Source organism: Lemur catta, chromosome 1 (genome assembly GCF_020740605.2).
Source record: "Lemur catta isolate mLemCat1 chromosome 1, mLemCat1.pri, whole genome shotgun sequence".
Classification (NCBI taxonomy): Eukaryota; Metazoa; Chordata; class Mammalia; order Primates; family Lemuridae; genus Lemur; species Lemur catta.
In genome coordinates, this window is record NC_059128.1 from 234935383 (window position 1) to 234959671 (window position 24289).

General features: G+C 39.3%; 1 protein-coding gene across 1 annotated transcript in view; it reads right to left on the bottom strand.

Moving 5' to 3' along the window:
- HHLA2 (HERV-H LTR-associating 2) overlaps nt 1-4406 on the bottom strand; it is a 76127-nt gene extending 71721 nt beyond the window's left edge. Inside the window, exon 1 of the mRNA XM_045540344.1 lies at nt 4310-4406. The gene's annotated coding sequence lies outside the window, so the exon portion shown is untranslated. The remainder of the gene's footprint in view (nt 1-4309) is intronic.
- Nucleotides 4407-24289: the final 19883 nt, after the last annotated feature.

Consider the following 24289-nt stretch of genomic DNA (forward strand, 5'->3'; position numbering starts at 1 on the left):
CCCTCTTTGCTGCTTCTCTCCAACCCGCCCAGCCTCCCACTCCTGTTGCTCCTCTCAAACCTCTTCACTGCGTCCCTAAAAACATTGCTCCACAAAAACTGCCCTTTACCCAGAACCTGCTGAGATTCCTGCTGCCTTCCAGCCTCCACTGGAACCCGATTCTTTCCCCAAAGCACTCTTTCCCCATTTCCTTTTTCTTCAAAAGAGTTGCTCATTTTCTCATCTTCTCTCCACACTGGAATCTAGAAATAAAGCCAGCAATCTCCACGTACAGCTACGCTGTTTCCCTGCCATTGCTTCTGTGTCTTTAGGGCTTCTATACCTCACCTGGGAATCTGACTTCTACCCAGGACGGTACCTAGTGAGTGTCAATTTAAGTATGTAAGCTGGATGGGGCATATGGAAGGGTTAGAGTATTCTTCTTACCTTCATAGGTCTGAAGTATTTAAGAAATACCTGTGGCCTGGTCATCTCTCTGGGCTTTCCTATGCCCCTCCTTCCCCTGTTATCTATTAAGTCCTGATCAGCAAATATGAAACTCTGTGAGGAAAAAACCAAGAACTCCAAAACTAGTCACTTCTGCTCCACTCAGCATTTCCATAGATGAATTCCTGCCCTTATTGTCCAAAACTTTCAGTTCCACCCCTGAACTCTCAAACTCAGAACATCCTATCCCTATGGAACCTCTTATCATCCTAATAATTCCTCTCCTTTCCCCCCTCCCACCTCATGAACAATCTTAACATTTCCCAATTCTGGCTCCATCAATCAGCCCCATTTTCACTTATGCTATTATATATATTAATAACATATTATTTCCTGGGTCTCTTACAAAAACAATTTAACTTTTTGAGCTATTTTTTTTAAGAAAAAAAGATTAAACAGGTTCCTTTTCCTGGTTGTCAAGTTGATCTTGATAACTACAGAGGTGCTAGTTTAGCGTGCATGTAATCCAATTAGTAATATGATTTGTTAATTTGTAAATCTCTAAAAGGAATGTTTAGCAATTAATGTGATTACTTCATTAGAAGTGATGTTTAGACCTTAGTATCCCATAGATAGAAATATCACCAAAGTCAGTCTTAGTAACATTGATTTTTTATAGCTGACAGGACAGTGTAGTGATTACAGTTAAGGCAAACAGAAGACGGAACAGAAAGAGAAAGCAAAAGGTTTTTCTCTTCACAAGGTGTTCTCTGTGATGGCACTAATCTAGGTTACATTAGATAGAAAAGACCTCATTTTTCAAAGATGATGTCTAGGACAGAACCTGAGTGGCCTTGGAGAAGACATCTCACCTGAAACACAAGTATTAAAGTAAGAAAGCTGTGAGTGTACATTAGCCTAGCTCCAGTTTGTATCTTAATATCTTATTGCTTGGGGACTAGTAGTTTGAACTCTAAATGGCTGATAAGGAGTGATGAACAATTACTGATTGTAAGATTCCAAGATCAAGGGCTAGGGAAGAACAACCTGTCCTCCCTCCCTTACTCATAATTTAAAAGTGAGCCTTTGAATGGACATTTAACAGTTTTTAAAGAGAAAAATTCTGAAACTGAAGCTATTATAAGAAGCTGCACCTGCTAGCCACATCTTAGTTCCCAAAAGAGAGGGGTGTGATAGAGTGCATTATCACAGAGACCTGCTGGAAATGAACACCCAGAGAAAAGAAAGCCTCCAAGGGTAAAGTCTATGCTCAAGAGAGAGAAATAAGCATGTTTTTGAAGATGGTGGGGGTAAAAGAGGCCCTAAAATATATACTGAAAACTTTACGGGCTGAATTAGAGGGAGTTTGAACACATAAACACCACAACTGAATACCAATGAGAGGTTAGAAAGATCATAATCTATTAGAAAGGAGAATGCAGAGTTTGCAAAACCAGAATAGCAGGATTTTTAGAGTGCCTATGTTTATAGCCTGTTAAGTGGAATGGACTTGGACCCTTGCTTTCTTTTCTGTCAAAGTCAAGTCAGAGCCCTAGAATGTGAATACTTATGGCCGTCTCAACTGCAGAAGGCTAAGGAGGACGTGGTTTTTCCTGAGTTTGGTTTTCCCAGGACTTAAAGGAAGTGAGGAAGTAACTGGGCTCTTTGGTAGCCCCTGGGCTGCTACTATGTAGACTCTTAGAGAAGGGATACTCATTCCTACTAAGCAAGGGAAAGTTTTGCATGTCTGAAGTAGAAAATCAATTACACAGATTCATTCAAAACCTCAAAGAAGAGGGCGCTGTTATGTAACAGTTCAAAACAAAATCTCCACTCCTAGGCAAGTTTCTGGGAAGGTATTTGACAGCCTCAAGACACCTTTTTTAATGCCTTACTGTAATATGACATATACCTGGTTATGACCAGAGCAAAGAGGAACTGCCCAGGTTCCCTGGATAATGATCAAGCTGTGATCTCTTCTAGTGTCTGGAGGAGAATTAAATCCAGCAATTGGTTCCTTCCCCAGCTCAGGCCAATGGGTAGTGCATGCTGGTGGGCCATGTGCTGACCATGGGCATAGCCTTCATTCACAAACTTTACTTACTTCAAGAACCATCACATTTTAGGCCACTCAATATCAAGGTATAGAAAAATATTTGTCTATTACATATTTTATATTCTGAGATAATATTTATTAGATACTTCCTATGTACCAGGCACCTTGCTAAGCGCTTTAAAATGTTTCATTTAATCTCCACAGCAAACCCAGGAGCTCCTGTTGCTCCATTTTACAGATTAGGAAACTATGGCTCAGAAAAAAGTACACAGTTGGTTAATAGTGGAGCAGGAATTCACACCAAGGACTATTGGTTAATGGTGGAGCAGGAATTCACACCAAAGACTATTTCATTCTGAAGACTACGATCTTGACCACTACACCTTATTATGTCTTTTAATTAAAATATGCTTACAAATGTGGAATATGGCACCAGTTTACTGTTCTGGACAGAAATGATTTCCTCCAAGTTTGTAGGAAATGTGGAAACTCATGTTTGCATTGTCAGGTACCAGTAACACACAAAAAATTTAAGTTTTAGCGTTTTTTTTCTATTGTCCAAAGTCCCAAACAGTAGAAGCCTAATGAGAATTAAATCTTAACTTTTTGAATACTTTTTTAGGCGTTAGAAATTAGATAAACTTAATGACTCTCCCTGAGGCAGTGGAAATATCTAGGAAACTTTTAAGTTTCTTGTTTTAGAATTCAAAGATCGCTTGATTCTTGTAAAAAATCACTAATACAGTACTTGGTGTTCTTTTCTACCACAGAGTTGGGGGAAAGTGCATCTTTGGGGCAGCTAACAAACCTTTGTAGCGTAACTAGATAAACAATTATTAGTAAGAATATACCCTCACAGATAAAAAGTCCCAGAATACTTTTTTTTTTTTATTTCAGCTCTTCATGGGGGTACAAAAGCTCAGGTTATATACATTGTCCATGCCTTGCCCATCCCCCTGAGTCAGAGCCTCAAGCGTGTCCATTCTCCAGACAGTGCGCCTGGCACTCACCATGTAGTCATACCTCCATCCCCTCCCCCCCCACCTCCTCGAGTCAGCACCCTCAAGCATGACCATTCCCCAGATGGTGTGCAACGCACTCATCATGTAGGCATACACACATCCCTTCCCCCCACCCCCCGTCTCAGTCTGATATCCAATTGGTATCCTTCCCTGATGTGCATTTAGGTGATGATCAGGGAAACCTATTTTCTGGTGAGTACATGTGATGCTTGTTTTTCCATTCTTTGGATACTTCACTTAATATAATGGGTTCCAGCTCTCTCCAGGAGAACCAAAGAGATGTCATATCACTGTTATTTCTTATAGCTGAGTAACACTCCATGGTATACATATACCACAGTTTACTAATCCATTCATGGATTGATGGGCACTTGGGTTGTTTCCACATCTTTGCGATTGTGAATTGTGCTGCTATAAACAAATGCTTAGTAAAAGTTGTCTTGAAGGATCACGCTGATATATTTCAAATAAAATAATTTTGCAAAAAAAATGAGGAAAAGTCCTAATATTCTGATAAGATGGTGGCCATTCTTCACCATCTTATCAGAATATTAGGACTTTTCCTCATTTTTTTTGCAAAGTTATTTTATTTGAAATATATCAGCGTGATCCTTCAAGACAACCTTTTACTAAGCATTTGTTTTGCACATATGCACTTTACCTAATACGTGCACTAAATCAAGTTAAAAGAGCAGTCACAATTTTTTCCTAACAGAAAAATAAAATGTCAAGTAAAAACCATACATATTTGATTTATTCATGCCCACTTTTAAGTTCTAAGTGTAAAAAAATTAGAAATCCTTACCTTATAAATCCATACCTTCTAGTCAAATGCTAAGGAGGCCATAGAGAAAACACTGAATTCAGACGTGAGAAGGAGAAATGATGACTATAGTTTGAGTTTCTCAGAGAGTAAAGTCTAAAGTATGTTTAATTATTTACCTGTAACAGACCAAAGAAACTCAAGGTATCATCCTTCAAACTAAGCCCCACCCAGATCTGAGTCAGACAGATTTTTAAAGTCCACAAATCAGAAGGTGCAGTTCCAGATAACACAATGGACCAGCGGAGCATTGACCTACGGGGTGGTGCACATTGGTTTCCATGCTGTGGGTCAGCCTTCACCGTCAGTGTGACACAGGTACCTTCCTTGGGTGAGACTGTCTGACCTTCATGTCCCTAGCAAACCTGTTTAGTTTGCTGCAGAGTGGTAAAGAAAATTGTGCAGCTGGTTGCAGTAGGTGCTGACAGTTCTTCAAGAAAGAAACATAACCCTACACAAAGTCATAGTTCATCCTCACCTGCAATTCTCATTGTAGTTCTGGTTGCTAGAACACCAAGCTTAACAAACTCAGCTTCCGAGAAAAGCCTTGTTTGTAAAGACTTCCCTGAACTCCACGGGAAGAGCTTAGCAGTGCCCCACCTCTATGCTGTCATATAGCTTAATCTCTCTCCCCCGCCCCCTGTGTCACATCCATGCCAGCATACGCAGTAGTATTGTAGCTAGGGGAAAAGCCTTTATTCCCAACAACTAGCATTGTGACTACCACACACTAGCACGTAGTAGATGGTCGATATTTGCTTGTGGAATGCATGGGAATGAAAGTTACAAAGGGAACAAAAAAGTACTTCATGAGGACAATGAACAGGATTCTTCTGTCTGGATTGAAGGATGCCATCCACAAATCCCTTGATCATATGACCAGAGGGCCCTGTCTAGAGTTCAAGCTTTCATGCATTACTCACCACACCTACTTTAACCTCCTGCCACACCTAGGCACTCAGGGGAGATGGCAAAGTGCTTTGGGGAAATTCCTCCTCCCTTCTTCCCCATCTCTTCCTTGACATCCTCCTTCTGCTGAGCAGTGACCTAGAGTGAGCCTTCTACTGCAAACTGGAGACCAAGTCAGAAACCCCAGGCCCCCTCCCAGAATCCCCTAAGTCACCCATGCCATGCCAACCTTTATCATTATTTATTAAGATCTGTTGTGAAATAAGATCCAACTGGGACTTCCTTAAAAGATTCAGGCAATCCCAGTTTTTAACTCTGAATCCCCAGGGCCATGTGGTTTCTGGTACATCGTGGCCACTCTAAGGTTAGTTGAGGAAAATATCAAAGATCCTAAAGCATACACATGTGGAGGACAGACTCTCATGGAATCTCAAAAGAGAAGAACAAGATATTTGAAGATATTTGAAGTTTTAGGATGAAATATCATGACATACAAAGATATATGCTATGTAGAGATTGTTCAAGCTGAAGGTAAAAATAGAACTAAGGTTTTTAGAAATATCAATGGCTGAGAGATAAGGGTTGTTCTGAGATTTATGTCACAGCAAAAGTTACCATAAAATTTAGGCCACCATTAAAGACTAGATCAATGGCTTTTGAGTTATGTATCCCTCCCTTGCAATGTATTTGGCACTGCCACTCCAGGAAGGGGTACCTGAACAGAAGCAGGATGAACCATTAGGACTCCATGTTAGGAAAGCCTATAGGGTCACTGCTGCAGAGGTTCATTTGTTAGGCTTTGAGATCTGTTACTATTAATACTTCAATACTAGCATGGGTTCTCCTCTGCAAACTTCCTTCATAATGTCTTCAAGTGGCTGGGAGGAGAGATGGTGTGTGGCATATTGTTAACCCTGATTATATCCATCATGTATACGGATCTACACTAAGGCTCACAGGAGAATTTAAAGTAATGTTGGCATTTAACATTTAATAAACTTGCAAAAGTTCTGATGAAATTAAAGTATTAATATAACCATCATGTAAGTTGAGGATGGGAAAGAAGCCACTGGCTGAATCCTAACACATAAAATAGGGCTGAAATTAATAACCCAATTTGAGTCTTTGAATTGTCAAAACACTGTAGAAGAAAGTGAATTTGAATTCTAAAGCTGAAAGGTGGACAGACGGGACTGAAATGTAGAAGAACTTAAAGTGGTCTGAGAGGCAGACTAGGCATTATCATATATTAGGCATTGCTGAATCAGTTCAGTCAATATTTATTTCTAACAAGAAATAGTCTCCTAGTATTCCAGCTAGTAGAACACTTGAGGTGTTAAATCCAAATATTTATGTCCCAAGATGCTAAATGTGGTGCTTGTCATCATTTGTGCATGCCCTCCTTTCGTGGCCCATTGTTGCTGTGAAAGAAAATGAAGTAATTGAGGCTACGGCTTTAAAGTGGAGTTAGGTGATTGTGAGAGGATTGCACTCACACCTTCTAAAGGTCAAGCCAAAGCCTGCTCCAATAAACTTGGATAACAACTGAAGTCAGTATCCACTGGCCTTCAACATCTCTAACCGGGGAGTACCCTAATTAACTAACCAATCAGAGTGGGTTTGCAATTTAGGATTTCTGCCCAGCTAATGAGTTGCCTCCAAAAACAACTTTCTGTGGAAATCTCCTATAAAAAATTATCTCCTGCCTTTGCCTTACAAAACACTATTCTGGGGCTGCCCTGATTTAGTATATCTGAATTGCAATTCTTTATTTCTCAAATAAATACTATTTTCTTTGACCTCTGTGTCAATTTATTTTTATTTTTTTAGTTATCGTAGCTACAGAGTTGCCATATCAGTGCAGGGGCTTCCTACGGCCTTCTACATGCATTGTGTGACCTATTCTTGGTTCTTTATTTTCCTGGTATCTCTACGTGTCTCAGGTCTAAAATTGCCTTAGCAACTCTAAGTTTTCCAGTGAGTTATCCTTTAAATTGCTTCAAAGTGCTTTTACCACTCTCTTAATGATCACTCTGGGAAAAAGGTAGGGTTGGTGATCCTCCTGCCTCTTTTAGGATGAGAAACAGATGATGCTAAGAGTGAACAGTGATGTACCCAATGAATAATTGTCAAAGCTGGGCATTACATCAGACACCTGCCATGCCCCTCTCATACGCCCTCAGCCACCTTTTTGCCCTGTCATTGTTGAGTCAACCAGCTCTACACAGGTGCCCTTCACAGCACCTCACCCCAGCTCCATTGTGTGTCTGTCTTGCTTGTTGTCCCAGGGATTCTCTGTTTCCTAGTGAGACTCCCAAAACAGAGAACATTAACACCCTCCAATGTTCATTTTAGCCTGTGGAGACTGAATTGCTCCTCTATTCTGTGTCTCTGTCCACAATGCTGAAGGGTCTTCTATAAGGTTCCTTAAAGTGTCCCCACCAGGACTAAGCCCCAGCTGCCCATAAGGACAGCCAGCTGAACAACACACCCTTGGACCAGCTCTCCCTCCTTTCTGTTTCACTCGTCTCAGGGCCCCCTCTTCTGTTTCCTGAGGTCACTTTCCAAAATAAAGTATTTGCACAAAAGACTTATCTCAGGCTCGGCTTCTTGGGGGAAGCTCAGTTAAAACAGGCTGCAAACATATTTTTTCGATTTTCTGGTTCATTCTTCTTATTATCTCATTAATCACCAGACCTAAAATTCAATACTCATCTTTTTTCATTTCTAATCACAGATAAACAAAGGCTATAAAGGCTTTAAGATTTAATATTTGAATACAAAGTATAATCTCTTTATGATCTGTATGTCTTGCATATATTAGGTGCTTAATAATAGGAAACTGTGATTATGTTTAAGGTAGTGATTGTTTAAGAAGGATGTATATGTAAATATGAAGAGAAACATACAAGTTGTCATTGTACAGATGGGAGGGCTTGAAGTAGCTATCTTTACACAATAATATTTCTAGGGTCTGTAAAGCTTCCATGTCTATAAACCTTCCTGGCTAGCATCTCTTTACACTATGTTTTCTAATAACAAGTAAGATTTTTATTCTTATGGCTTCTTATTTTAGATATACTGATGGCTTATTTTAAGTAGCCTCACTAAGGGGAGAAAACAGAATGATGTCTTTAGAGCTTTGAGGTTTAAAATCGCAATAATATCAATATTTGCCAGCTGTGATTATATGTACATATTAATGGAAGTTTGCCCTCCAAGAATTTAATAAAGATGGAGCATGGTCATTCATATTTGTTTCTTGTACAACAAGGATATGGAGAAAAAAATAAATAAAACCTCTTAGATGAAGTGCCATATTGCTATCAGCATACCAGTGTAAGATCAAGAAAAACCAACTGCTGAATATCAAACTATTCTTGATTTGGAAAGGACAAATCAAAATATAAATAATAGTCCAAAGGGGGCAATTCTATTCAGTTTGTGCAGACTATAAGATCAGGTGACCACACTGCTTCTAAGAGCCAACAAGTATCATTTTACAATAGTTGACAGACACCAGAAAAATAAACATTGCCATGAGTGTTTGTCACTAAAGATTGAAATGTAGTGTGTTTATACAAATATAAATAAATATGAAGAAAAGAAACAAAGACCCAGCTTCTGGATCTTAGATATATTAACTGAAACGTTTAACACTGTAAAGCAATTGATTGAGTTTATTTCATGACTTTCCTAAAGAATGTATATACAATCTATACAGGGGAGCCAAGGAGTCCATTTTCCTCAAAGCATAAATTAGAGATACCTGTTTCAGCTACTATCCTATAAGCTGACCACCAGAACTATCCATGATTAATAACTTGATGAAATTATTAAAGAACACTTTATATAACTGTCATTTGTTGAAGCATATTTCAGTTGAAAAAATTATAAAGTGAAAGCTTTTTCCATAATTGCTTTTAATTAGGAAAAAATGTTTTAATTCCTCTCGAAGCTCTGTACAATTTATGCTTTAGTCACAAAGTGAAATACCTTTGTTTCTGTAAGCCTGTTCCTTGACTGCATATTTCACTAGGACATAAGTTCTCACAGGCATATTATCTTGGCTTTCCCTAGTCTCCAATATTATCAAAATTTGATTGCTATTTACACAACCATCTTGGTAAAGACAAAATTATGAAAGTACTCTAATCAATTTGCTTAAAATCCTGTACGCTGACCAGGCAATAACCACTAGCAGTATATATTCAGAAAAGAGCCAGGAGTTCTTGGGAGACGGAAAAACAATGTCTGGAAAATAGTAGACACTACAAATGGCCACGGCTATTGGTCACATTTTAATGGTGCAGACAACCAACAGGATCCAACAGGACTAACAGCAGAAAAATCTCTCTTTGAAGCTCACGATAAGGCTAAGGCATCAACTAGTGGCAGACAAGGTGGACTTTATTGGATATGCATTATGAAGTCTTCATTTTGCAGGAAATTACATACTTGCTCTGGAAACAGGGCAATTATGTGAAATGTTAATGAATACTTTCAGACAAAAGAAGTGTCAAAATAGCAAAGTGGGATTGGATTTTATGAGGAGGTTAATTTCTAAAGTCAGCATATAAAGTAAAACACTCACAAAGTCAGAATTACCTCTGAAAATGCCTTATGAAAATCCATGACCACATGAGAAATAGAACCATCTCAAGTCTAACAGAGTTTTTATTTTGTTTTGTTTTTTAAACACAGGAAAATTTACCGTTTCTTTAGTTCAGATTACTATTTTCTTCAATTGAAGATTCAATGTAGGTGGCTTGCATTTAAGGGCTATGTGTTACCAATGATATTTATTTAAAAGCAGTATGTTCCTAATAACTATAAAATGCTTGCACTCAAAATTATGCAGCATGAGTTTTGGAAAGTCACAGGACACCATGTGGCATCAATTACCTTTGAGACTGCTGAGGCCTTTTTACTTACAAATGAAAGCAATAGCACTTGAGGTCACTCCTTGCTCTAAGCTCTGGGTCTATGAGATTGGGTCATTTCTATGTGGAAGAAAGCAGTCAAGAAGTGACAAACTTCAATAAAGAAAATCAGCAAACTCCATGAAATGCTACATTTTTGACCTATCACTACTAAGACTCTAGGTCAGCCCATCAAACTCCTGAGTCTGAATTCATTGTCTGGATTATTGTTAGCCTCAGAACTGAAGGTCCTCTGACACAGGACCAAGTCAAAAGCGTGGGTCAGTTTTGATCATCAGTTTTAGCAACAGACATACTTGCATTTGAACCTCAAAATAACATAACAACAACAACAAAAAAACCTTTTTTATTTTGAAAGAATTGCAGATTCACATGCAGTTGTAAGAAACAATACAAAGAGATCCCATGTACATAGTACTTACTTTCCCTGGAAGGTAACATCTTGAAAAACTATAGCACAATATTACAGCGGGCATGTAAGTTTGCTAGGGGTGCTGTAACAAAGTACCACATGGTGGATACAACAGAAACTTATTTCCTTACAAATCTGGAGGCTGTAATTCCAAGATCAAGATGTCAACAAGGTTGATTTCTTCTGAAGTGTTTCTCTTTGGCGCATAGATGGCTGTCTTCTCTGTGTGTCTTCATGGGGTCATCCCTCCATACCTACCTGTCTGTGTCCAAATCACCTCTTTTTATAGGGAAAGCAGTCATATGTGTTAGGGGTCCCCTCTAATTGACCTCATTTCTACTTGATTACCTCTTTAAAGACCCTATCTCCAAATATGGCTACTTTCTGAGGTACTGGGAGTTAGGATTTCAACATACAAATTTTGAGGGGACACAATTTAGCCCATAACAACTAGGATGTTGACATTGATTTGATTAAGAACATTCCCATCACCACGGGGATCCCTCATACTGACCTTTTTAGCCACATCCACCTCCCTTCCCTCACCCCACTCAAACCCTGGCAATCACTAATCTGTTCTCCATCTTTATAATTTTATCATTTCAATAATGTCTTATAAATTGTATCATATAGCATATTACCTTTTGGGATCGGCTTTTTCAACTCAGCATAATTCTCCAGAGATTTACCCAAGTTGTTGCACGAATCAATAGTTCATTCCTTTGTTTTTTTGTTCAACCATTCACCCATTGAAGGACATCTGGGTTGTCTTCAGTTTTTGACTATTATAAATAAAGCTGCCATAAATATCCATGTACAGGATTCTGAGTGAGCATAAGTTTTCATTTCTGTGGGAGAAATGCCCAGGAGTGCAATTTCTGGGATGCTTAGTTTTTTAAGAAACTGCCAAACTGTTTCTCAGAACATCTATACTATTTACATTCCCACCAGCAATATGAGTGATCTATTAGCCATAAGAGTGATCCAGTTTCTCTAAATCCTTACCTGCATCTGGTGTTGTCACTACTTATTTTAGCCATTTTTATAGCTGTGTAGTGATATCTCATTGTGGTTTTAATTTGCATTTCCCTGATGTCTCATAATGTCAAACATCTTCTCATGTGCTTATTGCCATCTGTATATACTCTTGGGTGAAATGTCTATGTCTTTTGCCCGTTTTCTAATTGGATTGTCTTTTTAATGTTGCATTTTGAGAGCACTTTATATATTCTAGATACTAGTCCTTTGTCAGATAGATGGTTTGCAAATATCTTCTCTGTAGTTCATCTTTTCATCTTCTTAACAGAGACTTCTGCAGAGGGAAAGTTTTACATTTATGAGACACTGGATCTTATTTTTACGTTGCATTTTGGCTGGCTTTTTTTTGACAGAGCTCCAGCAGTGGAAGCGGGGATGCCACTTCCTTACTACAGAGTGGAGGTGGAAGTCCAGGCATTGCACATAGCCTCCGTTGACACCCTGCAGAGGGCAGGGTGCTTGTCACTGCCTGCCAGGAGGATGAAAGTCCAGGTTCCCTATTCAGCCAGCAGGAGGTCCTGGCACTTCCTCCGCAGCCTCCCCGAAGTGGCGATCAAAGCTCTCTACCAGTTTTTCTGGGATGTTTGGCCAGAGTAGAGAGGTTGTTGTGTAAAAGTTTTCTGTCTTGCTAGGTTTCCCCTGTCCTAGTCTTTTTAGTAGAGAGAAAGTTTTTGTTAGGGTCTTTTTCACTATGCCCACCGGCATTTCCAGGTTGCCAGCCTCTTCAGTTCCAACTCTGGGATACATGAGGCTAAAAGAAAGCCCAGGGAATGTTCCATGTTGATGCTCTTGGGTCTTAGGGTCCCTAGCCTGTTGGTCTCCTATGTTTCAGAGCCTTATGTTTGGTTTATACATAATGTCCAAGTTTTTTGTTGTATTAAATGGAAGGAAAAGGGATAGGTACTTCAACTTTATCTTCTTGGAAGTAGGAGTCCTTCTTTGTCACTTTATTGATTTTGGTGAGTTACCTAACCTTATACCACAGTTTTCTTGTCTGTGAGACAAGAAAAACATCTACTTCACAGGGTGGTACAGAAGATTAAACAAGAGCCTATGTAAGGTATTTACATAGGTGACTCAGGGTAGACACTGAAATATTGGATTGCTTCTCTTTGAAATGAAACTATGCTCCCATTCTTCTGATCTTTCAAGTGTATATTACAAAAGACTTCTGAATCTTCTAGTTCCACGGAGACTCAATATCTGCCAGACCCTCATAACTTCTCAATATGATTAGGAATATTCCTGACTTTCCCTCCTGAATTGGTGATTTTGCTCTGTAGAGGCAAATGTGATTTCCTTAGCAAAGCCTAGAACACAGCAGACATTCAAATGCCAATTCCTACTATGCTACTGTGATTTTACAGTGAGTCTTTTTAGCTCAATCCTCAGCAACAAGGCCATTTCCTCAATAACAAAATGGGAATGACATTTGACACCTATCTCATAGGAATAAAGTGGCTACACATGCAAATGCTCGCTTCTGAAAAATACCCTCACCTTTTACAAAATAAAAAAGAAGACCATGACTGCAATAACATCTATCATTACCACAGGGTCTTGCCCTGTCTTTATTCCCAGTTCCCCATTGTTCCACCGTAGGGTGAAGTAGAATTATAGTGAATTACAGCTGAGGAGAGCTGCCAGCAGAGTCAGGACTATCTCGTATGGGAGTTACATCCACCGCAAGAGGAAACTCAGGACTCCATTGCCGTAGTCACAGATCAGGCTTTCCTTTACTATTAAAATAGCAACATAGGTACATTGCTAGCATAATGTAGACATATGGCATTTTACTTCTCCTATGTTAAGTTATTGGATGAGAGCTATGCATAAGCAAATCTAAACAACAGTATTTCAAAAGCATATCATTTACTGGGGGAAGAACACTAATTTTTAATTAATTTTAGTCCCCTGTAACAGTGGAGTACACAGTGATATGTTCTTTAAGCTATTAAGTAGTTATTAGTTATTAATAATTATTAAATAGTTCTAAGCTTTAGAGTTGGAGACCATTGCAAGGTATACAGCTGTACCCCTGAGGTTAATTGGTTCAGCTTCTGGATTCAAGCAAGTCAAAGTAGTATTAAGGTATAGATTCTCTCAAGCGTTTTGAGGAGCCCCACATATGGTGATCTGATTGCCTCACTGGTAGTTTTCCATAAACACAGTAAATAATTCTAGTCTGTTTAACATATTTAGTTCCCTATAAACACAGTAAATGATTCTATCTAATTTTCACATACCCATTTTTCTTTATTTTTCTAAAAGTTCATGTTTGTCAGTATCTCCTTACCTACTTTGGAAGGGAGTTGAATGATCAAATTATTTAACACCAGCCTATTTTAAGTGAATATCTTCCTCTGTGGGAATATATTTTGTTTTTGTGTGTTGTAGAAGGAACTCACATGCTCAGATAAACAGGCTTGTCATCTCCAAATGAGTCATATACACCTTCGTATTCTTTTCTCCTATTAATATTCATCTGCAGAGGCCAAGTTTACCCAAACTTTAGGTTATATTTCTTCAGCTACCAGGAAAGGTGAAGAATGTCTCAAGTCACATGGAAACTATTTACTTCTCTGTATAACATATTTAATAGGTCTCTTTGAGGACAGGGGTCATATTAATTCACCCTAGCTTCTGTCTTAGTTCATTGCCTGGAAACTAATAAGCATTTAATGAATGAAAGGAATGTGAAAGGATATTTTCTAAAAACACACACTCAAAAGGAGTTTCCTCAAACATTTATTTAAAGAGTTGCAACATGATGAGAGCTCGAGTTGAGTGTTCTGGAGGGAGCAAGACACTGAAGATCGGGGCCACCGTTTAGCAACCATTGCTGGGACAACTGGTAAGTGGAGGGCACAGCTGGGGCTAAGGTCTTGCAAGGGTAAGCGGAAAATTTTTAATCTTTCAACATCTTTCACAGAGAGAATAATCTAAATGGGGACCTTAGAAACACATGTTTCTATTTTCCCGTGAATGGATTGAATGCTGCATTCAAAATAGAGCCTGGAATTTTGACTCTAGAAGGGACTGAAAGGAACAGAAGATAGATGAATAGAAAGAAACAGGGAGGCTCTAGAAGTAGAACAGAGTATGAGTAAACCAGAAAGAGACGAACATTGTGTTAACATCAAGATTACATTTGGCCAGGTGTGGTGGCTCATGCCAATAATCCTAGCACTCTGGGAGGCCGAGGCAGGAGGATCGTTTGAGCTCAGGAGTTTGAAACCAGCCTGAGCAAGAGCGAGACCCCGTCTCTACTAAAAATAGAAAGAAATTATCTGGCCAACTAAAAATATATAGTGAAAAAATTAACCGGGCATGGTGGCGCATGCCTGTAGTCCCAGCTACTTGAGAGGCTGAGGCACAAGGATTGCTTAAGCCCAGGAGTTTGAGGTTGCTGTGAGCTAGGCTGACGCCATGATACTCACTCTAGCCTGGGCAACAGCGTGAGACTCTGCCTCAAAAAAAAAAAAAAAAAAAAAAAATATTACATTAGACAGCAAAGGTAAACCTCAAGTTGGCTCTGGGGGAATAAATCCAACAACAACAAAAATAAACCCTTTTGTGACAAACAGATTATTCTTCTGTCTTGGACCATGTTAACTTTTTTCTTTCTCCTCAACAGGAAACTTTTCTCACAAGAGTATTTTTGAGTAAATTAGATTTTTATTGAAAATTGGCATTATTTAAAGTACCCAGCTGCCAGAATACGCAATCTTACTTTCCAGTGAAAAACATTTGGAAAAAATTGAGGCTGCATGAAAAACATAACAGATAAAAAGTTATCAGTTATATTTCTAGGAATAGTGTAGATTAAAAATCCTAAGCAACCCCTCCCAACTGAATCTAAGAGAATGAATAGAAATATTAAAAAAGTCTTTTCAAAAGTGTTAATAGGCTGGTATAAACTTAAGGCATATGAAAAATTCCTCAAATTATTTAAAACCAGGAATGCTGGGGTATAAACAGGCACCAAATCAGTCTCTCGACCTGTCTGTTTCTGCTAAACTCCAAAGATTTTTGAGGGGTGTGTGTGTGTGTGTGTGTGTGTGAGCTAATATGAAGAAGAACAACTAAGTCCTGTGGCCCATCTAGTTGGGGAACCTAATGGGAGATCCTGCATAAAATTTTGACTCTTTCAGAATATAAGAAAAAAAATGCCAAAAAAGATGAACTCAGGGAAATATACCTTCTCAAACTTAGTTGTGGGTGAAGGGAAAAGAAAATAATTCTTTTCTGTGAATACATAACCATAAACTGGTCTTCAGACTTGCTGTCTAAATTCAAGTAACCTATGTGATCCAAGGAAATCCCAAACACAGATTTTAATTTGGAGTTGTCCTGGATTAGTCCTACCCCTGGCCACTGCAAAAAGAAAATATGAATCTTCTCTGAGGAACTTAACAGGTCCTGTGGGATACCCACAGATAAATCTGCATAGAAATCTGGCATCTCCACACCCATACCAAAGGAAAACATACTGTGAGCAGGAACCAGAAGTAGACACACAAAGATTTCAGATACCAGAATTATCAATCAGAATAAAAAGCAAATATATTTAAAGAAATGACATTCTTGAAAACATGCTGGCAACAAGAGATTTTAAAGAGCAAGAACCAAGAGATTTAAAACACAATCAAATATAATATGTAGAAAAGAACAATACATTCCATCAAATGTAAAATTCAGAGTATGTATTAAGCTGATTAATTTTATTTCTGCCCTGTCTAAACTGGCAGTTTAGTTTGAGGAAACTTCTAAAACACACAGAAGGATTTATACATATACATATAAAAGAGAAGGCAAGAGACATAGAGAATGGAATTAAAAGCCTAACATAGGTCTACCTGGAGTTCCAAAAGGACTTGTGAGCCTAAGGAAGAGATAGTGCCTGATAATTATTTACAATTATTAAAATCCAAGACTCCTAAGAAGTCCAGCGCAATACAAATAAAATCACATATTAACACATCATAAATGTTGCAGAAAAATAGATTATAAAGGTAGTCAGAGAAGAAATGAAAAATAATCTGTAAAATAAAGGCAATTAGAATGATGACTGAACCCCTCAGAGAAGTATGGAAGGCAGAAGACAGTTAATTATGTATTTAAAGTAGGGAGAAAAGACAGCTTAGCAATTTATACCTAGAGATGTTCTCAAGAAAAATGGCATTAAAAACTGTTTTTACAACTGGAAGAACTTCACTATATAAATTCTAATGCATGTTATTCAAATAGATGGGAAATGATTCCAGATAAAGGAGCTGAACCGTAAAAAGTAATGCCTAGCCTTAGTCGGTAGCCCACACCTCATTTGGTAGCATAATGGTTCAAAAGTGCATTGCTCAGATCGCCCTTTAAGAGAGAACCCCTGTAATGAGGAGTGTAGTCTGTTGACAGCTTCTACCCGTAGCACCTTTAGGATCTGTCCCTGTGTTTGAGCCAAGGACAACCTTTCCCAGACAGCTCCCAGCCAATGACTGAGAACAGCAGGAACCCAGTGCAAGCCTCCTATAATAGGCAATCTTTGCTCAGGAGCTCTCTGTCAGACTAAAACAGACTCTCAAAGCTGCAACTCAGTCTCATGCTCTTTCTGTACAATCCACCTTCCTTCCCTGTGGTCTTTCATGGGTGTCAGATCTGCATCATAGCCTGAAGTCCTTCCTATTCCTGCTTACTTTCCCCTTATGTTCCGCAGGCGTTACCAACAATGAAACTCATGCATTTCTATCTCTGTCTTTGTGACTGCTTCCCGGAAGGCACAACCTAACACAATTGGTACCTGGATGGTATAAGAAGACAGGCAGTAAGATGGGGTTTGGGAACTGGCTCATTCACCAGCTGGGTGGTAAGAAGAACCCCATCCTAAGTGGTATGTGGGGCAAGGCTACTCCCTGGCACAACGTGGGGGCCCTCCTGCTAAAAATTTCACTAATTAAGACAAGAAAAATATCCTGATACCCTTGCCAATGGGACAACTCAGACATTTAAAAGATAATAAGAGTAACAATACATACAAGGAAAGTACAATTGTCTGGTTATTGCTAAGTTGCACTGATGAACTAACTAGAGAAGGGAAATAAGACACTACAGGATAGTTTAAAAGTTGAAAACTAAGTGTGAGAACCAGAAGGTCTGTTTAGTAGCTCACAAAGAGGCCCTTAGGTTCTTCAGAGAAGGAGAACAGGCACAACTGAGGAACAAACCCCAAATTTCATAGTTAACGTTGGGAAGGTTCAAAGACTATTGAAAGCTCAGCCAAGACAGTGTCTGCATGTCAAGGGCAAGGCCCTGTTTGGGGAAACATGGTAGAAAGATGTCTGTATGGGTGTCCTTAAAGACTGTGGCTCTGTGGACACCCTGAACCAGAGCCTACGATAGTGGCCCAGCCCTCGATATTAAGGGCTAACTTTGACCTCATGTAAGAAGACACTTTAAAGGGCTCTTCATAAGGCATCAGGTACCTACCTCAGGAAATGCCCCAATTTTGTCTCCTGGGTGGTAGGCTGATAACTGGGGTTAAATCACAGCATAAACCAGCCAAGGGTATGCCAGACTTAGTAAGGGAGGGTAGAGATTAAATCCCAAATCAACTACAAGAATTTTCTAGTTTGTCCTAGCAGGGACAAGGTATCCTGGTACTAGATTTTGAGGGGATTTGCTCAAGGTTGCTGGACTAGATAAACATGAGTTTTTTGACTTGGCAGCACTTAATGGAACATGGCAAGGACCCTTGGGTTGGAGTGAACATGCTGAAAGGATGGTTCTTGGAAACCCAGGTAAGTACGGTACACAGTAAAAGCACCTGAGTTGTTGAGACAGTGGAGAAAAGAATTAAAGACTCAGGGAAGTGGGCTTGCTGGAATAGATACATTATATGGGGCAGAATATCCACCACAGGATTATGGTCCACATGAGGATCCAGAAAATGCACCATTCAACACAGCAAGTAGGAACGTGCTGGAGAGAGGTGTACTGGAATCACTCAAAGTTCAGTGGTTGCTCTCCTCTTCCGGCCAGCGCTGAGAGTGGGAACGGTAGTCTCAGAGTTTGGCTCATTCATAGAAATGGGGCTAATGGGAGATAAGAGGGACCATGTGGTGATGCCACAATGCCATAAACTAAAAGGCCAAAATTACCTAACAATCAGCAAGGTTAAAGGGGCAGCCGAGGGGGCTTAGCCTGCAGGGAGTTGCAGTGTCTCTAGAGACAGAATAGACTAGCAGTTAATGAGGGTGCCGCTTAATACAATAAATAAAAACAAAAGAAGGCAAAAATGGAAAAGCAGGAGGCTAAAGGTAGTCATCTCATTTAAAAGTCACGTGATTTTGCTTAGTTCCTGAACTGAGCTGTTTTAAGATCTAGAACTCATTGTTTAAAGAGGTGGAGGAAGGACTTTGCAAAAACAAGGTAAATGTCCACTGTAGTGATTCTACCACTCCTTCCCAACAAGATCTATGGCCATTTACTTGAATATAGGGGAAAACGGAGTATCCAGACATTTCAAGGACTTTTGGTTATAGGTTCTTAGTTGACACTGATATCCACAGAACAAAATAAAGTTTCCACTGTCAGAGTTGGGCATGCAAAGATCAGGTAATAAACAGATTCCACCCACTTACAGTATATCTATTTGGTCTAGATTGGTTCATTAACAGCAGTGGGGTTAATTGTGATAATAGAGACAAGGTGGTGGTACCTAAATGCCGGAAACTAGGGCGCAGTCACCACCCTCATTAATGCAAGTTAATGAGACCAGCAGCCATCCTTTCCCTAGTCCTCAAGTGTGTAATTAGGATTGACATACTGGCAGTTGGCACACCCTCATATAGGGTCTTAGTCCTATTGGTAGGAGCTATCACAGTGGGGAAAGGCTGAGTGGAAGTCTCTGAAATATCCCCAATATGTAGTGAAAATAAAACAATATTGCATTTCAGAAGGAATGGCAGAGAAGAGTACCATCCCTAAAGATCTAAAGCATACAAGTGTGGTGGTCCCTGTCATATCTCCACTTAATTTACCACTTTGGCCCTGGAGAAATTGACTCCTGGAGAATAACTACAGACCACTGCAAGCTCAACCAGCTAGCAGCCCCATCAGAGCCACTGTGCTGGATGTGGTAGCATTGCTAGAGCAGAGCAATAAGGCCTCAGGTATATGGTCTGCAACCATGGATTTTACAAATGTTTGCTTTTCTATCCTTATAAAGAATGAGAATCAGAAACACTTGCATTCACATGGAACAGAGAAAATTCCTTTACTTTGCCTCAGAGACACATTAGCTCTCTGATCCTTTGTCATAATATAGTCCAAAGAGGTCTGGGCTGCCAACTAGTACTTACCATACCAGTTACAGCCCCACGACCGACTGCAATGACAGAGCTATAGTTAGTGCCACGAACCTCCCACTTCTAAGTCCCCACTCAGGAAAAGAGGCCCATAGGAACCCTGAAGAAACTATTCCCTGAATTTGTATGGAGAAATGGGTCTGCATCATGCAATTGTGTACTGTGGCAGCAATGTAGGTGTTACATTAGGGTCTCTCATAAAGAGAAAACCTGCCACAAGGAATGCAGTCAGCTGACAACTTCCGAGGTCTGTGCTTTGGGAGATCTGCCACAATGTTACAGTCAAGAACACAATCTCCTTAGGCAGATTGTGCTCAGTCATTCTGAGGCTCAGCCGTTAGACCCTGGCCATTTGTCCCAAAGTGGTGCCTCCTTAAAGGGTGAATTTTACCCTGGGGCTCCCAGCTGGGTTGATCACATGACTTTCTCTGAGAGGTAGCTCAGTTTGACATAAGGATTATGTCCTTAATTCTCTTTCCTTCTCTTCTTTCACAAGTGTCAGATTGTATCACAGTCCAAAGACTGCCTGACTCCTCCTCTCTCCCTCTCACTTTTATATTTCACGTGCATTGATTCCAATAAAGCTCTTGCACTTCTAACTTCTTCTTGACATATGTTTTCCCAGAGAACCTGAGCTGACATGTTTATCTACAAAGATGATGGTATTATATGTAGTACAATCAAACCCTTTTACTAACTTAAAGCATCCAACATTTTCTGTGGAGGCTAAAACTAATTATGAAATATTGTTATTTTCTCCTTGTCATATTCCTATCTACTGATCTAACATTCTTAATCCACCAATTTGATTACTTTTACCTACTGAAGGAGAATCTCATGGTTCTTTTTCTATACCTTGAGAAGTGTACATCCCTGAACAGATCTTCTGGACAAGCCCATACCAAATTCTGACTTTTTTGTTTTTGATGAGTTTTATCTTTAAAATGAAAAGGAATAATACCAAGATGGACATACAATAACTACTCCAGACTCTTGTAGAACCCAATCCCTTACTGGAAGCCAGATAAAGTGACTGTACTTGTGGTCCTATCAAAAGCATGTTAAATTGCTAATAAATATAAAAGTAAATATATTTTAATATATAGAAACTCATGTGTATATGTGTATGCATACACACACTGACCACTGATATGCTTTTGGAACACTATAGTTCGTGACTTTGAAATGCTATAGAAACACAAACACAAAGGTTTTCTATACAAGAAATTTGCTGTCATCAAGATAGAGGCCCACAGTAAAAGAGATACTAATAGCACCATGCTAAACAGGTTGCTTTGACTAAAGTTCTAATGCTAAGACCCCTTAAAGAACAGAAAGAAAAATCCACAGAGAAATTAAAAAATTCTACAATAGAAGCATAAAATTAGACCCCCAGTTCTAGAAAAAAATTAGAATCATCAGATTTTAAAATTTATGGAGAGAAGATCTGCCAAATCCCTGAAGGATGCTTGATGTCACCAGAGAACTTTAAATGGGTCTTGATAAAATCTTCCATGAAACAATTTATTACAATTGGGAAAAATTGGCTCTGATAGCCAACATTGATGTAGAAATTTTCTAGAATAAGAGAGGATATGCCCTTTCATGCCTCATTTGTAACTAACATAATTCTGAAAAAACTGTACAGGTAATACAGAAACTATGAAAAACAGGATTGGTTGAGCACCTCCAAATAAATTTTATAAAATTTTCTGCCATCAATAGGTTAAAGCCATAGCAATAACAGTGGCATAACACAGAGAAAGGGTGGGAGGAGAGAGAGAGAGAGAAAAAAGAAAGACATTTTACCCTGGCAATTATTCATGGTTTATGAAAGGCTTTGTCTTTCATTCAGAAACTTCACTGTCCTTATTAACCCCAAGTCCTCTGGGAAAGTAAAAAGATTCTTAGCACAATTGGAAAGTTACAACCATTAGAGGCCTTAATGGTTGTGCAACCATTAAAGACATTCCCCAGAAAACCTGCAGGTCAGCTGCCAACCCAAGATCTTACTGAAGTCTATTGACCTGCAGGTTAGCTGCTGACTTCAAGCAAACAACTAACTGGATGAAGTTAACTTCTTCTCAAAATCTGAAAAAGATGTCCAGAAATATTAATTGCCACACTCTCTATTGCCCAAGGATTGGGCAAACAAGGGATAACTGGATAGCGTGGGGACCCACCAGGACAGAATTGTTCTCAGACGCAGATACAATAGAACCCTTGAAAGAATTCCTGTATATCTCATGGAGAGAGATCATCTTAAGATGGCAACTCACCTCTGAGAAATGGTCTTTTTGAAGACTCCTAAGTCATCCCAAGAATATAATTTTGCTGGACATTAGACCAAGAGATAAAATGCAGGTGCTTTAAATCTAATTTTTACACTGCTAAATAGTCAGGATAGAAATGGATGAGGGGACTTGGGCTATCTGCAAATTAAAGGCAGCAAAAACTAGACTTGAGGGCAATCTGGCTGTGACATCTATTATCCATTGATCACAAGGGTTGATTCAGTTGATCTAGTGGTTAGGCAGGTGTTCCCTTCCTCCCTCACTGCTCCATGTGTGTCCCTCCTGAAGCTGCATGCCCAGTCGAAGGGGATGACCTTCCCCAATAGAGAAGGACTGTTCTTTTGTCAAGGGTATATGAGTAGCTGCACTCCCCTGCTAGAACCTCCAAACAAGCTCTCAAAGGCAGCAGAAACCATCATAAAGTTGGTATATACACACTCTTGATAGCCATGCTCCATCTTTGGGGTTCTCATCTGTCTTGGCCCTGGTGATTCCATGAGGTCAAACCTGGTTTACACCATATGCACCAGCCTAACTCAAACCCTGTACAACTCTGCTCTGACATGTGTCTATCAGTAGAATGAAAAGCTACCCGGTAAAAATTTCAAAAAACCTTCAAAAGAGGAGGTGTGAAGACCAAAGGCACATGGAGTAGGACTTCTTAAAATCATAAGAAGCCTTTTCCCAGTGTTAGTATGCAAGAGCTGTAATTAAAAGAGTTTGACCACTGCAAAGGTGAGCATGATTGCTGGTATTAATACTTCATAAGCCAAAAAACTACAAGGTATTGAAAGAACCAAATAACCCTTTATAGATATTAGCTCAAGATTTGAGGGCATGTTTGTTCTACAGATCCTTATATTAAGAATCACAAACAGCAAGTATAGGGGTTACTTTGAAATGTATTTTTTAATTGAACTTTTGACATGTTTTAAAAACTTGAATATTTCCAATAATCAGAATTAATTTTCCTGATTTTTTTCTCATAGCCTAGACAGTGTTAATATTTTTGCTAATCAAATACACTTTGATAGTATCTTTCCATGGGTTTGGTGCTGTCAGGATTGGTTTGAAAAGTACCCCATTTTCAATGTCTAGAAAAGTAACTCAAAGGAATAAACTATTTTAAAAATGCATCTTACCTCTCTTGTACAAAGTGATTAAAAGTAAGTGGGGATTCTGATATCACTTTATCTCTTATCAGAGGTTTGGATATTGAATGGGCAGTGTGCAAACTTGACACTCAGAGTGACAATGGCAGAAAAATGTAGGTTTATAGCCCCTAATATTCACCGGTGGTTGTTCAAATATCTTCATAAACCAGATATAGATTTGAAAGTCAAATTGGAAAGAACACAATGAAAACTCTTTCTCTATAACTAATTTCATCTTAGCTCTGGGGTCTCACTCCTGCTCAGTAGCAGAAAAAGTGGTCCAAACCAACAATTATTTTCAGCTGAGTTCAAAATCATTTAATTGCATTCTTGTTTGAAAATCTTTTTTCAGGCTTCTTTTTCATCATTTCTCTGGTTGCTAAGAAATGATGTCCACTCAGCTGTGGGGAGAAAGGGCACATCCACATCTTTTCGAAGTGTCTCTGCATAGCTGCTGGTGCCTAGGGGTTTGGTCTTTTAGCACAGACATTGGCCAAGAAGGACTCTATCACATGGCATGAGATTTTCCTGCAGATGCCCCTCACTTTCCTTGTGGCTTCCGTCATCCATGGTCCTTTGAGGATTTGGTCAAATTCCACAATATCAGGGATTGGCAAACTATGGCCCATAGCCAAAAACAGCCTAATTTTGTATGACCCAAGAACTAAGAAGGTTTTTACATTTTCAAAGGGCTGTAAAGAAGGGAAAGGAGAAGAGACAGAGACCACATGTAACCTGCAAAGCCTCAAGTATTTACAATCTGATCCTTTAGAGGAAATGTTTGCCAATCCCTGCCATACACACAGATCCCATGACCTGGCCCACATATCCCTTTGATGCTGTCACTTCTCT